At 36.9% G+C, this 13,942-nt stretch overlaps 1 long non-coding RNA gene across 2 annotated transcripts; it reads right to left on the reverse strand.

Moving 5' to 3' along the window:
- Nucleotides 1–2,578: 2,578 nt before the first annotated feature.
- LOC127415703 (uncharacterized) lies at nt 2,579–13,837 on the reverse strand. Of its 2 annotated transcripts, XR_007892976.1 has the most exons (4): nt 12,883–13,837; nt 11,140–11,535; nt 9,109–9,237; nt 2,585–4,556 (listed from the first exon to the last, which is right to left on the reverse strand). It is a non-coding gene; the product is annotated as an uncharacterized LOC127415703 (long non-coding RNA). The 2 variants fall into 2 exon arrangements; XR_007892975.1 differs by having other exon boundaries at nt 2,579–4,556; nt 9,109–11,535.
- Nucleotides 13,838–13,942: the final 105 nt, after the last annotated feature.

A 13,942-nucleotide genomic window follows, 5' to 3' on the forward strand; every position in this document is an offset into this window, starting at 1 on the left:
GGACCTTGTCTCGGCTCCTTAGTGCAAAAACCTGAATGAATCCGCATTCCTTTTATACCCGTATGTCGGGGGGAGTGGCATGAAAATTCTACTCGCCAATTCTCATTGGCCTTTTCTCAAAGATCTGATGGTGTCTCTGGTTCTCAAGATCGACCCCTAGTGTCACTACATCGACACAACGTCTCATTCCCTCCATCAGGGAACGGAGGTTATGACAGTAACCGAGACGTTTTGGATTTGTCCTTGTTACTTTCCTGAATTCTTAAGTAAATTTCTGGCTTTGCACTTAGGCCTCTACTTGCTTCATTACAAGTTTAATAATTTAATGTTTAATAAGAGTTTTAATAATGATTCAAAGTTTTAAAAGTGATATAATTCAGCATATGTTTACACAAAAACAATTAAAACAGTTTGAATTACTTTTCTTTTCCCTTTATTTTGAATGCCTTTTGTTTCTTAGTGAGTAATGATTAATTAGATAAACTCTAATTATTCCATGTGATCTGTAATTGTGTAGTAACTAACTTGCCAAACATGGTCATATCGCTCTTAGTTCTGTTCTTTTACCTAATAAACATTTCTTTATAACAACTGACAACAGCTTTTCGGTGTCCAAGACTAGAGCTTGTCTTTATACTTGTTCATGTCAGTGTCATGTTTTTCTAAACCTTGTTTGTCTTAGACTTTTTGCTTGTTTACTTCCATTAACATTGGGCAAGTATTACAGGGGTATTTCTATGAAACGGTTGCCTTTTCCATTATGAAAATATGAGTTTAAAAAGTTAATATCTGCAATATTTTGAATATTCTATCAGACAAAGAAGGTCTTTAAGTGATTATAATTGCATTGTGTTACATCAAGCATTGACTTGTCCTTGCAGGGATCACATCATTACGAAGATGTCATTATAAAAACATTTTAATAAGGGATAGTTATGATAATAGGGCTGGCGCATTATGGAACATAACTTCCCAAAAGTCTTGTCAATAATATACAGGTGCATCTCAATAAATTAGAATGTCGTGGAAAAGTTCATTTATTTCAGTAATTCAACTCAAATTGTGAAACTCGTGTATTAAATAAATTCAATGCACACAGACTGAAGTAGTTTAAGTCTTTGGTTCTTTTAATTGTGATGATTTTGGCTCACATTTAGCAAAAACCCACCAATTCACCATCTCAAAAAATTAGAATACATCATAAGACCAATAAAAAAAACATTTTTAGTGAATTGTTGGCCTTCTGGAAAGTATGTTCGTTTACTGTATATGTACTCAATACTTGGTAGGGGCTCCTTTTGCTTTAATTACTGCCTCAATTCGGCGTGGCATGGAGGTGATCAGTTTGTGGCACTGCCGAGGTGGTATGGAAGCCCAGGTTTCTTTGACAGTGGCCTTCAGCTCATCTGCATTTTTTGGTCTCTTGTTTCTCATTTTCCTCTTGACAATACCCCATAGATTCTCTATGGGGTTCAGGTCTGGTGAGTTTGCTGGCCAGTCAAGCACACCAACACCATGGTCATTTAACCAACTTTTGGTGCTTTTGGCAGTGTGGGCAGGTGCCAAATCCTGCTGGAAAATGAAATCAGCATCTTTAAAAAGCTGGTCAGCAGAAGGAAGCATGAAGTGCTCCAAAATTTCTTGGTAAACGGGTGCAGTGACTTTGGTTTTCAAAAAACACAATGGACCAACACCAGCAGATGACATTGCACCTCAAATCATCACAGACTGTGGAAACTTAACACTGGACTTCAAGCAACTTGGGGTATGAGCTTCTCCACCCTTCCTCCAGACTCTAGGACCTTGGTTTCCAAATGAAATACAAAACTTGCTCTCATCTGAAAAGAGGACTTTGGAACACTGGGCAACAGTCCAGTTCTTCTTCTCCTTAGCCCAGGTAAGACGCCTCTGACGTTGTCTGTGGTTCAGGAGTGGCTTAACAAGAGGAATACGACAACTGTAGCCAAATTCCTTGACACGTCTGTGTGTGGTGGCTCTTGATGCCTTGACCCCAGCCTCAGTCCATTCCTTGTGAAGTTCACCCAAATTCTTGAATCGATTTTGCTTGACAATCATAAGGCTGCGGTTCTCTTGGTTGGTTGTGCATCTTTTTCTTCCACACTTTTTCCTTCCACTCAACTTTCTGTTAACATGCTTGGATACAGCACTCTGTGAACAGCCAGCTTCTTTGGCAATGAATGTTTGTGGCTTACCCTCCTTGTGAAGGGTGTCAATGATTGTCTTCTGGACAACTGTCAGATCAGCAGTCTTCCCCATGATTGTGTAGCCTAGTGAACCAAACTGAGAGACCATTTTGAAGGCTCAGGAAACCTTTGCCGGTGTTTTGAGTTGATTAGCTGATTGGCATGTCACCATATTCTAATTTTTTGAGATAGTGAATTGGTGGGTTTTTGTTAAATGTGAGCCAAAATCATCACAATTAAAAGATCCAAAGACTTAAACTACTTCAGTCTGTGTGCATTGAATTTATTTAATACACGAGTTTCACAATTTGAGTTGAATTACTGAAATAAATGAACTTTTCCACGACATTCTAATTTATTGAGATGCACCTGTATTATGTCAGCCTAAATATAAAATGTGTAGGCCTTTATAAAGAAAGAGATCAAATACATTCTGGCTTTATTTCTTCATTTGTGTTTTTAACCAAAATGTGGCATTGGCTAACACAACAAGCTGAAGTTGAAAATCCGGCTGTGGACAAGCCCAAAAACTAAAAACATTAGCAAACTACAGTGTTACAAATAAAATGACTATTAGTTGGCTTTTTCTATTCTTTATTAAAGTCATAATTAAAACATACAAAAGACACCCATTTTGAATATCCCGCACACAAACAGAAGAGTTAAAATCCTGCATTGCTTCCTTGAACACACCAGATGAGCAGTGTGTCAGTATCACCAGTAGAGGTCAGCGAGGCGCTTTAAATGATGAACTTCAGTTTAAAATTCAGCTGCTAATAATCTGTTAGAATGAAATAAAAATTATTGAATCGGCACAAGAAATATACTTGAGAGGGTCTTTATAGCTGTTCAGATTATATGCAGATTACATATATAGTATTATAGAATACTATATATATATAGTATTCTATAAACAAATAAATCTCCATTGGGATTGATGATCACAGTGACTGTGAAAATCCTTCATTACAAATCTATTTTGCCCCACTTAAAAAAACAGTGTGTTTTATGAGTGGCTTTTAGGCCCAGAAACAAGGGAGCTTTTTACCTCAATTATCATCTTTGGAAATGCAATTTATTGTTTGAGTTTTTTTTTATTTAATTAAGGGGCAAAATTTTCCCCTCGAAACTGATTTTCAGGGGCATTTTTTGCTTTATAAGGACATATTTTCCTAACCTTATAAAACACTATGTGTAATGTAAAATGTTTTTAATCAATTCATTAAAATACATTTTAAAGCAGAGCAATAAGGTAACTAGAAAATTATATCAGCATCAATACAATGTTTTGTATGATATGACATTTTACTCAGCCTAGAATCAAATCTATGATACAAACAAAACTTAAAAAGAATAATTCATTACAGGGGCATTTTTTGTCCCCACATTTTGAATTTTGTCTTCATTTTTGTCTATATCAGTGGCATTTATTAATTTCTGACACTGCCAAATCCTTTCACTCATTGGACAGTTATTAAAAACTATTTTAATCATATTGAATTAAAAAATACTGTCAGTATTTTGTCTCAAAATAAATGTAATAATTTCAGGGTATTTCATTAGCTACATAAATTTGAAACATTTTAAAATGATTAAATGCTAGATTTAATTACCTCAAAATTAGGCTTTAGACATTTCATGGATGACCTCATAGATCAGGAAAATTTAGCAGTGCATAGCGACAAACAGGTGTTTAGGAAAGTGGTGTAGTTTTTTTGTTTTTTAGTGTTTTGGAAAAAAAAAAAATTATTAAAAGTGCCTGTAGCCCTGTTGTACCCCACCATTGTAATATTATGAATTTGGTAATCATCCAGTACCATGGTACCAAAGTAGGCTTACCAAGGAGGAACACTGTGGCACACTTAACATGTCTATACACTAGGAGTATATGAGGGCAGCCCATCCATAAAGCTTTAGTCCTGAACGGAACCGTCACAGTACTCTCTCAGTTCAGGGAAATATCCGTTTGAGAAAATATTAAGTATTTAACCTTTATCGAGTGCAAAGAATGACTAACAATGACAAAATATGTTCACATTTATCACAGTTAGTGAAATAATCTGGCTTGACATTGGTGTGGATGCCTACACACAAGGAGCTGAAAACTGCTTACCTTATTCTTCAGGAATGTGTACTGCTTTCTGTTCTATTTTTATAACTCAGATAACTTTGTGGTATTAAGGTGGTGGGACATCTGTTCTTTCAGTGAACACACACATATGTACATACTGGTTTATAGGCTGCAGGAGATCCCAGGGGACCCTATTGGATGCCAGGCTGCAGTTTGCTGACATCACCTGTCACCATCTTTCCTTTGGGCCCAGGAACTGGTGCTGCTGTTGTTGACATCATCTGTGGGATTTCCAGTGTTGTCACACACACACACACACACACACAGAAAATGCAACATCTGCTGATTCTTTCAGCCAATGATTCCTTGCACAATAGAAAAGTATGAATGATTGACAGTTGTCTTTCAATAATTTCAACTATACAAAAACTCTGAGTAAAGTGAGGCTTAAGCAGTTAAGGTAATGCATTTTTAGGTAATGAACAAAGGCATGTGTAGTATCAAAACTTTATGTTGTGTTGTGTCTGTAACACTTTACAATAAGGTTCTATTCATTAGCATTTTTCTACAGCATTTTAAATCTTGGTTAATGTTGATTATGAAAATTAAATTGTTCATTGTTAGTTCAGTTCATAATGCATTAACTAATAATAACATGTACCTGTACAACTTTTAATTTGAATAAATGCATTTGTTTATGTTGAAATTAACATGAACTAAGATAAATAAGTGCTGTAAAAGTATTATTCAATGTTTGTCATGTATTAAGTTGTATTAAGTAAATATGTTATTGAATACAACATTATTTTAAAGTGTTACCGTTATATGTCAGTACTCACTAATGCAGTACATCATCATCCAGGTTTTCCATACATTCATAGAATACTATTATATTCTAGTTTTGTCACGTCACATATCATTGTTTACACTCAGTGTTGACGAACTGTTAGAATGGATAAGAATACATAAATACATGACTCTCTAATAAAGCAGTGCTGATTCATAATCAGTAGGCTAATTAGTAATATGTAATAAACATATTCTCAGTCTCAGTCATCTTGAAGGTGCATGGATGTCTAGAATGATCCAAACATCCTTTTTGCCTGCTATCCGACAACTTCAGTATTCCTGATTTTATTATTATCCATTTTAATATGTCTTTAGCACATAAATGTAACATTCTAAATAACAGTTTGATAATTGATTCTTTGAGTTTATACAGTGCTGCATTCAGAATTCAAAAAAGGTATCTATTAATATGCCAAGTGGAGATTTTCTTACAACGTCTTCCAAATATATCAAACTTTTGACCGAATATCTGTTGCAACAAGCAATTATGGTTAAAAAGAGTTTAAAGCAGCCTTTCCTGAGACGCAGCTGGCTATTAAACATATTGAGCTACACATATCAGCTACACATAAGCTATTCATGTGTATTTTCTCAGGCACTTTTTGAGCCTAAATAGACAGAATTTCAATAGTACACCCAAATGACAATAACCAAATCATACTGTTCATGTGTTACACTTGCTATAGTTTACTTCCACATTGTTTCTTCATTGCAATGTCAAACGTAAATCAAGTTAATCACTGAAACATCAGCGCCACCTTGAGTAAGAACTAGCATGTATAATATGTATGTATACACACATATGGAGTACTGATAATTCAGCATTGTTGCACAGAAAATCAACATGATTTAGTAATCATTTGTATGAATATAATACTCATTTGTCTTGTAATAAAGAGGCTGAGGAATACTTAAGAGTTGTGGGTATAACTCAAAAATGAAAGAGGTCCCGGGACACTAAAGACCCGAGGTATGCATTAAATGGTTTATCCGTCTTGTCTGAAGCATGATGTCATGCAATCTGCCAGCTATGATGTCACATCTGATTTATTTTTGGGTGTGTTCGTGTTCATCTGGGGACTTATTCTTCATTCTAGGTGAATCATTTGCACAAATCTCTACGGCTTTGATCAAAGTTTAAACATCTAACAACATGAGAATGACGAGTGAACACTTTGTGAACATAAGGACTAAAAGGTCAATTGCACCTTCTAAAATATTAAGTTATGTATGATATGTTTTTTAGATTTACTCTAAAATGAACATTTATTCTAAAATTCTATTTATTATTTAAACTTTCAGACTGTTTGTTACTGGGATTTCAGGCACAAACAAAATCCTAAATTTCTTAGGCTTACTAAAAATCAGGGGAAGACCAATGTGAACCACCGAACTAACATTTCCATAATGTAAATTTGGAAGAAAGATGCCCAACAGGAGCACAAACATCAGCACTGAATCTTAGCCAATACTGTTGTGTTCAAATATATAAGAGCAAACATTTAAAGAACTCATGTACATATGCTAACAATACTTGCACTAGTGACATAAGAAGTAGGAATTTTATCGAGTACATTTACTGAGAGATATTACAAGTGGAAAAGGTGTGTAATCATTAGTTAATGAATGCTTGTTTATCATACAAAATACTTCTTACTAAGAGCGGAACGGCAGCAACAACATCATGTGTGGCCAGAATTTGGATGATTGACACAAGTCTAACAACACCCTGTTTCAGTAATAATGGTTTGTTACTAGGAGTCCACGTTGTTGCTCAACCAATCAGAATGAAGAAAACTTGACCTTCTGTTGTGGGTGTATCCCTCCAGGGCAAGAGAGAGCAGTGCAAAACATATGAATGACTGGCAGATCGTAATGAGTAGCCAATGGGCACTGAGCACAGATCAAACCAATCAGAGTTGCATTCTGTTCTGCTAGCTAGACAGTCACCAAGTCACTGTTACTGCCTGATTTGGCTAGGGCTGTTTGCCATTGGCTGAAAGTGGAGAAAACTCAGCGACTCATTGGCTGAATAAACACACGCCGTTGCCGGGGAGCAGCACCAATCACAGTGAGGCAGCAGTCAGCTGTTTGGTTTCTAGGCAGGATTGAGGTTCTGAGATGTTTTGGCGGGAGAGTGGGAAGGAAGGGGGAGGGAGGGGGTGCTCTAGAGTGAAGTGGAGCATGTGATGTGTTTAGCTCTTCCTCTTGTAGGATCTTTCTGATGCAACATGCAGTTGAGGGAGGTGTCTCTTGGGCCTGTTATGTTATTTTTTTTTAACGGGTCTTTACTCTGAAACAAGAACCAATGATGTAGCTGTTGCCACGGAGGCAGTGCCAGCATTTGTTTTGCCTGCGCTCTCATCTCCTGTACCACCCCATCCACAGTTACCGTAGAAACAGAGTCACTTCGAGTCTATTTCAATCCTCTTCCTCTAGTCGCTGATTTGTCTGTCCCTCATCTGCTTCTAAACCATCCCAACTCTACACTTTCCAGCAAACTGAAATTGCTGCCAGCACAGTGTTGGCATGAACTGACTAATGAAGTTAGGATGCAGCCTGTACAGAATCAGATAGACACTTATTTTCATGAACAAAAACAATTCATCCTGACGACCATCTCCCCCCACCCAAAAAAAAAAAAAAAAAAAAAAATAGTGAATCAGTATTTTCATAATCTAAACATCAAGATGCATTTACTTGAGACACAAAATAATAAGCAAAATGTCACAAAATATAGTGAGATTTAAGCTTACAAAAAGAAAAAATATACACATTTGCCAATAGGGTAAGAAAAATAAAATCTTATCTCATTGTTTTAAGCTCACTTTGTTTTGTCAAAAATATCTTATGTAATTTTGTTTATCAAGTAAATGTATCTTGTTTTAAGAACTTTAAATCTTTTTACTGGAAAAACTAGACAAATATACTGATCAAGAAAATGATTTTCTTTGCAGTATATATATATCAGAGTTTTCTAGTGCACTAATTAAACTTTAAATTGGTCATTGCAATCTCATGGTTGAGAACCACAGCAACAGTGTGCAGGAATGCTGAGCGCAAGGGCTGTCAGAAAAGATGATGTCATCGTAAACCAGTGAGTAGAGGAAGACTGTAATATTCATGTGACTCACTGCCCATTTATAAGAAGTGCACTAGAAATCTGCCTTATGCAAATACACATGCACAAAACTTAAAAATGGGTTTGTGTAAATTTATCACAACAGTCCCACATCTTCCTCTGTAAGGTCAATTTAACTAATAAATGCAACTGGCAAATGGTCATCATTGTATTTGTCTTTCACCAAACACCATGCTTTTTCTTTAAAGCAGAAAAGTATATAAAAGTTGGGATGGGCATTTCGAATAATTTTGTAGTGGAGTACTCTAACATGTAAAAAATGAAAAATGGAATACTTGAAATTTAGAATTAAGTTCAAACTTCAACCTTTGAACCTGTATTTCTTTTTTTTTTAGAACTGAGCACTTAGTATAACCAACAACATCTAGATTCAAAAACTAGATCAACATACTTCATATAAATGCTGCTATACTGAATGCATGCTGAAGTCTCTACTTTATACCATAATATTTAGAAGAGAGTTGTTTGATGTCTGGCGGAATGCATATTTTTATTTATTTTCTGCAATAAATTAATAATTTATGGAGAAATAATACTGAAATAGTATTTGCTATTTACCAAGTGTCTTTCTTTAAAAGATCCGAGTGAGACATTAATATAGGATCAGTTTCATTGTGGATGTGTGGTTCATGAATTAGGGACATGTATATCTACTGTAGATTTACATTTCCCTATAGAGGCTTTAGATCTAGATCTCCACTCATACTGCGGCAGAACTGGGGCTCATTACTAGACTGTACTGTTGCATACATTTTGCCTATGAAAAGCAGAAAATGCATTTCTGGCAGAAAATGCCAATTATGTTCAGCGGCAAAGGGACAACCCACTCTTCCTTGACTAACCTTGCAAAAGGTTTTTGCCTTTGAGTTTGTTTCCTCAAGACGTTGTCCTTTAACACTGATATCCTTAACTTTGTTCATGGTCTGTGGCTCTGGATCTCTGTAATGCACTGTTGTTGTAACAATCAAGTTCTTCAGAAATACAACAGAACAAAATTATTCAAATAAGAAATCAATGGGATAAGTAGTTTGCAGTAGTTTGACTTCAACTATGTATTGGTCTGCTTTTGTGAGGCACATCCATAGGCTTCAGAGAAATAATGGGTGCGTCTCATCTCGCTCCCTATGTTGTGAATCAGTATATTGTGAACACGAATTTGGGCACTGTTTAGGTGTTTATCCACTGAACATTGGGTCACTTGTAACTCAAATCACCTGCGACACAATAAAGAGGTCGGGCATTTAAATGCATCTGTTATTAATCAGCAACATTGCTGTATAAATTACAGTGTTGTGAATTAAAACTTACAATGTTTTTAATGAAAGATAAATTACATAAATGAAGAAATAAAAATACAAAGGAGTGTATTTTTAATCTTCTGCCTAAAGCTGAAATATTTAAATGTTTTTTCCCTTAAATGCACGATGGTTTGGATGAAAAGATGAAAGATATCACAAACAACACCTCTTTTAAAGAGAAAATTAGGCTTTCACTGCATAATTTTACACTTGCACTGGTCTTCTTGAGTGAGAAGCTTCAGAAGACTTGAGAGAGTCTTCAGAAGACATGATGTGTTTCCGGTTAGGGAACATAGTGAGCAGCGATGCTCCCTTGTTTTATGGTGCATTCTGGGAATTTTTAAGGTGCTAACATTTCAATGCACTGAAACGATTTTGCCCTAGAAATGGCCGACTCCCTGGTCAGTGCCCTGAATACTAAACTAGGGAGCTTATTGATACGCACCATCATTTTTCAATTTTGTATGGATAATATTTAGTTAGATTGCATAATGTGTTCAAAATATGGGCAGTCAGCCTTTTTAACAACAACATTTGCATCATAAAACACCAAGAACAATACCAACAAAGAAAATGCATGGTAATAAGTTCCTCAGAACTGTTGGTTGTAAATAGATTCAAGAAAGGAAGATCACAAATCACTATGCAAATATTAAAATTACGTCACTGTTGATTACATTCTAAATGCTGAAAACAGGTCTACTATCAATGTTAGTCAAAGGGAGACTTTTAAACTTAAATCTTACATTTCTTAAAATATAAAGTGATGAAGTAGGCAACACAGCTATGGCTGAAAATATAAACGAAACAATGTTGGAATGGAGTCTGTAAAGTTGGCAGATCGAGCTAAATTAAAAGGGCTGTATGGTTTGCTAATGCTAACGGCCTTTCTCCAAAACCCTGAACTTCTAAGACATGACAGCCAATCCGGTGTCAATGAACCTCCATGTGAAAAGCAATAAGTGTTTCTGATTGGCTAAAATAAGGGCGGGCTGCTCCTCCAATTATTTTTGTTGTTTACATTGTAGAGTTGTCACAGAGACAGGTTTGATCTATTACGATACCCATTTCAGTCATACCTGAATTTTAGTTGGGACTTTTTATGCATGGTACAAAACAAATTGTATACAGCACCTTTAATTGCAGAAGTTTAATGCTTATGGTTAGCGATTTAGAACAAACCCCAAACCGTGAATGTTTGAGGAATATCAGTAATACAGTGCTGCATTGCAAACAATTCCATCAAGTTCTCTGCTGGGGGGTATTCAAGAAAGTAGGTTAAGCGACTTACCCCTGTATATTTACTCAGAGTAAGTGGATAACCTCAACTTTCGGTTCCAAAAACTGAGGTAACTTTCGGGGTATGTAGTAGCCATAGCAACTTACTCTCTGAACATAACCTGTTCTGGAGTAGGTTATGTTCCAGAGTTCGTTTATTTCAGGTAGATGTCATTAAGTTTCAGAGGTTGTCAGTGCATGCATGCCCTTCTGATAGTGACACAGTGGGCGTAGAAACTCAGATTATGCACAATATTATACTTTTAAAGCATTATTATGGTAAAATGCAATCTTTACCTTCTTCTCCCTGGCATTTCCAGTCTCATACACCGCAGATCTGCATTCAAAAGTGATCCAGAATGCAGCAGCACATCATGAACCAAAGAGAGTGCATGTTACACCACTTCTTGTCTCTCTTCACTGGCTGCCGGTTGATGCACGTACCAAATTCAAGGCTCTGATGCTGGCATACAGAACAGTCAATGGGTCTGCACCAGCATACCTAAAATCATTTCTGCAGAGCTATGTCCCCGCCAGAAGCCTGCGGTCGGCTAAGGAACGCCGCCTTGTTGTACCAACACAAAGAGGCACCAAAACACTCACCGGACTTTCGGTTTCATCGTACCATGTTGGTGGAACGACCTTCCCAACTCCATCCGTGAAGCTGACTCACTTTCTGTCTTCAAAAAACAGCTAAAAACACATATTTTCCATGAGCACTTAACCAGTCACAAAAAAAAAAAAATCTTGTTGCACTTTAATCTGTCTTGAATACTACTATTCTGATGCTAGTGAAACTTTGTAATATGGCACTTTTCGTACCACTGTCTCCTTAAGATGATTCGCTCATAATGTATTCCTCTTTTGTAAGTCGCTTTGGATAAAAGCGTCTGCCAAATGAATAAATGTAAATATAAATATCAAAGAATAAAGGTATTATAGCACCCACATTCTTTTTACAGTTCCTTCAGTCAGTGAATATTCATGTTATTTATAACATTACATTCCATAGTATCAATATCTTAAGAAATTAATCACTCATTCTTCTTCTTCACTAACTAGATAATGTGTGATCATTTCACAGACCACATATATAGCATAGGGGTTAGAGATTTGATTCCTTATCACTTTAATTCATGAAATGTACATATAAATGCACACATTGCCAGACTTGTTCAATATACTCTATTATCTGAAAATATAAATGAGACATGCTGTCATTTAGAGTAACCTACAGTGCCCTCATGTAGCTTGTGGTCAAGTGATTCAATGAAAAGATGTCTTTCTGATGCTCAGCCTCCTCTACTCCATTAGAAGCTGTATATGGTCCTTCTCTAAATTACACATCTGCCTTTCAATATGGACCTTTTACAGTTTCCTTTACAACTAGGAAGAGATGAGAGTTACTTTTCTCTAATATTCATGAACATCTATAATGTCTAATCAGACACATGATCTTCAGTTAAAACAACATAATTTCATTCAGTTCCAAGTTGTTGGAGGTAGATGGACCTGCTACATGAGACTGCACAGCCATGACCTTTTAGGGAACAAGACAACAAACAAGTTTTCTTGCCACACCAAATAAGGACATAATGGTCACATAACTCTGTGGGCCTCCCATCATTCTCCACCTCTGTTACAGCAGAGTTTCATCTTATGAATAATCAAGTGTGTCCTACAGATAAACATTACTGTCAAGGTCCTGTCACCTTGTCAGGTTGGTTTTTGTCTGACGAGGACCGTGGCATCATCGTTCCCTGTTTGTTTTCTTCCAAGCGTGTCAAAGTTTTTGCCCTCATGTGTTTCAGGTGCCGCTGGCACGCGGAATCAGCGTTTCCATGGGAACCCTGATTGTTTCCATGGGAACACTGATCATGCCAACTTTCATCTGTGAGTGGCACCTGCCCCTTGTTTGTTCATGCCTATATTAATCCCCTCATGTGTCATGTCCGGGGCTGGATTGTTAAATGTAGTTAGATGTTGAATGTTTAATGTTGCTCAGTTTTTGAGCATTGTTGTTTGATGTTGAGTACTAACCTCACTCTCTCTGCCTAGTTGATCCTGTGTATCTGTTGATTGCCCGTGTGTCGGGTATGTGGTTGCCTTCCAGTTTTGCTGTGTGTCAGCTGGTCTTCCATGGAGGATACCTCGTCTCTGCCTGTGTCTCGTTTGGAGGGATACGTCGCATTTCTCGGCCGCATACATCATCGAGGCTGTCTCGTTTCAGAAAAGCGAGTAGGACACTTCGAATGCAGCCTTCGGATGCGACCTTCTTTCATGGGAATTTGGAGGACGCATGAGGTGTATCCTTCATGGGAACTCACAACCCACAATTCTTTGCTTTGGAAATGTCTAAAAAATAACGCCAATTTGCCAGTAAATATGATGTTCAAACGCAAGTAATGTTAATTACATTAAAAGTTGAAGTACCTCAGTAAATGAGTGCAGAGTATATCATATGTATAATTATATTGATATATAATTAAAGTATTAGACTAAAAGTACACCTGTAAAATCTATTTTCTTTTCTCTTTACATCATTATAACTCTCCTAAAATGTAACTCATACATTCCTTTCCAGAGGGAATTTGTTCCCTTCTCACTCAAAGCGCTCGTGCTTGTTAAAGAGTGGCGTGCTGTCATAGCAACCATGTTACGTTCTGTTTCCGTTTGTCCTGAAGGCCCTCTCGTTTAAATGTCGCGACGCTGTTTTGTGGCGCGTTCTGCATAACGCGGCGACCCATGCGGCCCCATTTCGCAGCCACCCCACCGGGAAAAGTCCCGGTTCTCCCAGTCCGGCACTGCATAATATTAATAGAATGTGAAGTTCAGTGCAAACAAATAACATAACGGTCGACATATTAAACATTAATGTAGACGAGAGAGGTCTAATATTAGTGTTGAATAATATAATTTAATATCAAGAAAATGTTTAAATGCTGCGTACTTTTAACAGAGATTGACGGATTCAACACAAACCCTACACTGACGTTTTCCCTCGGGCACCAACAACACACACAGACACCCCGCCCCTTTTAAATAAATTACCATATCATGTGACGTCACCGCAGATGGGCGTGACTTTCGCTGAGCTCGT

This window comes from Myxocyprinus asiaticus, chromosome 25 (genome assembly GCF_019703515.2).
Source record: "Myxocyprinus asiaticus isolate MX2 ecotype Aquarium Trade chromosome 25, UBuf_Myxa_2, whole genome shotgun sequence".
NCBI lineage: Eukaryota > Metazoa > Chordata > Actinopteri > Cypriniformes > Catostomidae > Myxocyprinus > Myxocyprinus asiaticus.